A 3,517-nucleotide genomic window follows, 5' to 3' on the forward strand; every position below is an offset into this window, starting at 1 on the left:
TTTTCTTATACTTGTACCTGTACTCACCAGACCTTCAAGGATAATCAAATGACTCTGTAAGTGTTTGGGTCTCAATGCCTTCAGCTTTGCCCTTAAATCACAGGTTGAGTTCAGTTATCCTGATGATATTTCAGAATCCTTTATGAAGAAGTTATCTTTAAGTGTGCTACTAATCAGATTTTATAACAAATATTAAAAAACAAGAGAGGTTCAATTAATGTTGAATTCATATTCTGCTCCAAGCAGTTTAAAGTTGCAATCAGTGGCTCAGTAGTTACAACGAGAAGGCCCTGAGGTAGAACCACGTCAGGTCCAGTTTGGGCCTTTTCATGTGGAGTTTGAATGCCCTCCCAATGTTTGTGTCAGTTGCTGCACATTTCTTCTGCAGACCACAGACATACAGGTGAACTGCAAGGAATAACCCAAGACAAAATACTTCACACAATTCAGAGTTCGGCCTTATCCAAACAGAACAGTGGGAAAGATACCCAAACTTAAAGAGCACATATTAATTGTCTAACATAAGAGACCTGATCCAGCAGATACTTGAGGACAGGCAGACCCAATTGGATTAGACGCAAAGATTGCATCGACCCATTAAACTTGTATGAGTATGAAAGTTGACCAGCAGTCATCACCATGCAAACTGTGACAGCGACTGTGCTGTGAGATCAGCTATGTTGACATTTAAAATGAGTGATGACAGAGCAAGGTTTTCATAGTTAAGTATCCTCAAAGCAATTTCAGTCAAAAGCAACTGGACTTGGTTATTTGTCTAGGAAGACATTTCACCTCTCATCCTAGAGGCTTCATCAGTTCATGTACGCATCTGACCAGGCTGGGACTGGTCCAACTATCTGGTGTGGAGATCCAGGTATTTAACCTCTCACAAGGGCGAGGATGTCACTGAAACCCTTTGTGCTCCAAGTGCCAACGACCGTTGTTAGAGTGACAGTCGTTGGTGGGAAGTTGGTTTCGGCTTCGTTAGTGCTCTATTGAGTCTTAACGGCAGTTGTTGGAGTCACATGGGGCCATTTGTGAACAGTTGTTCTTTAACGAAGCCGAAACCAACTTCCCACCAATGACTGCCACTCTAACAACGGTCGTTTCAGTGACATCATCGCCCTTGTGAGAGGTTAAATACCTGGATCTCCACACCAGATAGTTGGACCAGTCCCAGCCTGGTCAGATGCATACATGAACTAATGAAGCCTCTTGGATGAGAGGTGAAACGTCTTCCTAGACAAATAACTGAGTCCAGTTGCTTTTGACTGAAATTGCTTTGAGGATAACGATGACCTGGACGAATGAGAACATTCACAGGAATATTCAAGTTCTGTCACCAAGCAGCTGTTACCATCGAAATCCTTAGAAAACAAACAAAATGTGTGCCCTACAAAGGCAAAGTGCAGTAACTCCGAAAAAAAGTCAAACAATAAAACAAGGCTTCAAAAAGTCAGTTTATTTGTTGTCCCAACAAATGAATAGTCTGCACTCCTATAAGATATTATGGTTTACTGGTTTGCTATGGTATAATTTTAATCCAAATCCACCGTAACCTGTATACTTTCAGTCCCAAACTCTATACTGTAACTCATGATGTTATTGATGTTGTAGATAGTGTACTTTGCCTCTGTAGGGCAGTATATCATTAATGTGGCTGCTGAAACATGTCTTATTTACATTGAAATAAGTGAGCCATGACTGAGCTGGAGCACAGGAGGAATGCAGCGCAGCAGTGTACATTTGACTTAAAACTTCTTAGTGAAGTGACTTTTACTCATAGGCTATACTTTAACTTTTTTTTATATATATATAATTTTTTCATTAAAAAAAACCCAAATACATGAATATTCTTTACAGATCTCAAACACTCAGAAGCTCATCAACCAGCAAGTGGAAGAGCATTATGAGTAGTATTAAACCCCCCACCACAGTGACGTTCTGGTTGATCCAATCAGAAAGTGCCAAAAACATCAGTTCTCGGTGTGTCCACTAGGGGCAGGTATCATAATAGAGTAGTTTCTCATTGACCCCCATGTTAAATAGGCCGTTTTCACAGCATCATTAAACCTGTTTAAGGCCTGGGACAAAAAACATTCTAGTCTTTTTGTTTAGGTCATATCTCCATGACAACACTGAGGAGGGTACATTTTTTTGTATCAGGCTAGTTTATATTTTATTGGAAGTTAAAGTTTATAATAATAATAATAATAATAATAATTAGGGGCGTGGCCTCTTGAGTAACAGCTAGCCTCTGGCCCTCACTTCTCCTCGGTGGTAAACGTCAGCCAGATGGACGTATCTCCCTCCTCCCAACATCACATACATGCCCTTTTTTGGTAAGAGGAAATGAGGCGGAGTCAAAGTCTGACAAGATGGAGACTCCCGTAGCCGAGGACGATTGGATCAAGTTGAGAGAATGGACCTCAACGGGTATGCTACGTCCATTTTTTATACAGTCTATGGTAGTATCCATCCAATCAATGAGGAAGATAGACTGGCATTGAAACCTCTGCTAATATACAGTATTATGCAAAGAACCAGTAAAAATATCACTGATTGCACCTTTACATATTTGGATTGATGGTTTTAAAAAGATCTGTATTTGCCAATGTTATTACGTTTCTAATGGCATTGCTAGACACAATATAATTTTACTTGAGTGCTTACACATATGACATAACACTTTTGAATCAGTGTGAGCATGTGTGTGTGTTTATGTGTGCAACAGTGCATGAGGTTCATACAAATGCGGTGTGTTTTTGTGCTATGTGTATTTATTGTTATGGATTCACCCTTGCAGAATCTTACATTTATGAATATCTTGATAAAGATTAATTTTTTGAGTCTATGAAGATTTTCTATGGAGACACTTTATGTATGCTGCCAAATAGAGTCAAATAGACTCTTGTCTGACAAATATTGCACTAGTATGTACTATAGTAACACACCTGGTGAGATAATAATTCCAAAAAAACTGCAATGTGCTACAAAGCACAAACTTTGTAGGCTATAGTGCCAAAATGATGTGCCAGCTTTCACTGTGACGAGAAATGACACACATCTCATTCTCAACAAGTTTTGATAGATCATACAATCTTGAACTCAGGTTTTAGAAGCAACTCTTTCAAGTTGTTCCAGAAACATCCTTATGTTTTCTCCAGAGAGGTGTTTCATAATGCAGCATTACCAGTTGAGCCAAGCTTACATAATAAAAAAATAATAATTGGCTTATTATCTGTTTCCTGAAACCATTTCAATAGGTCTGACCTAAGTTACCAGGAAAGCCTAGCCCTTCAGGCTAGCCTAGTTTGGGTACGGCAAGTTTTCAGGCTCACCACAATCGATTGTAAACATTAATTTGTTTTTTGTCGTTTAAGTGAGATGTCTGTATGGAGCTGTAGCCAGGCGGGGTTTAGCCTAGCCTAGCATAAAGTTAAAGCATGTGATTGCCCCTAAAATGGTAACTTTTACATTTATGTTTGTATATAAATTAAACAGACGAGACATTTTG

This window comes from Echiichthys vipera (genome assembly GCF_963691815.1).
Source record: "Echiichthys vipera genome assembly, chromosome: 18".
In the NCBI taxonomy this organism is placed as follows: Eukaryota; Metazoa; Chordata; class Actinopteri; order Perciformes; family Trachinidae; genus Echiichthys; species Echiichthys vipera.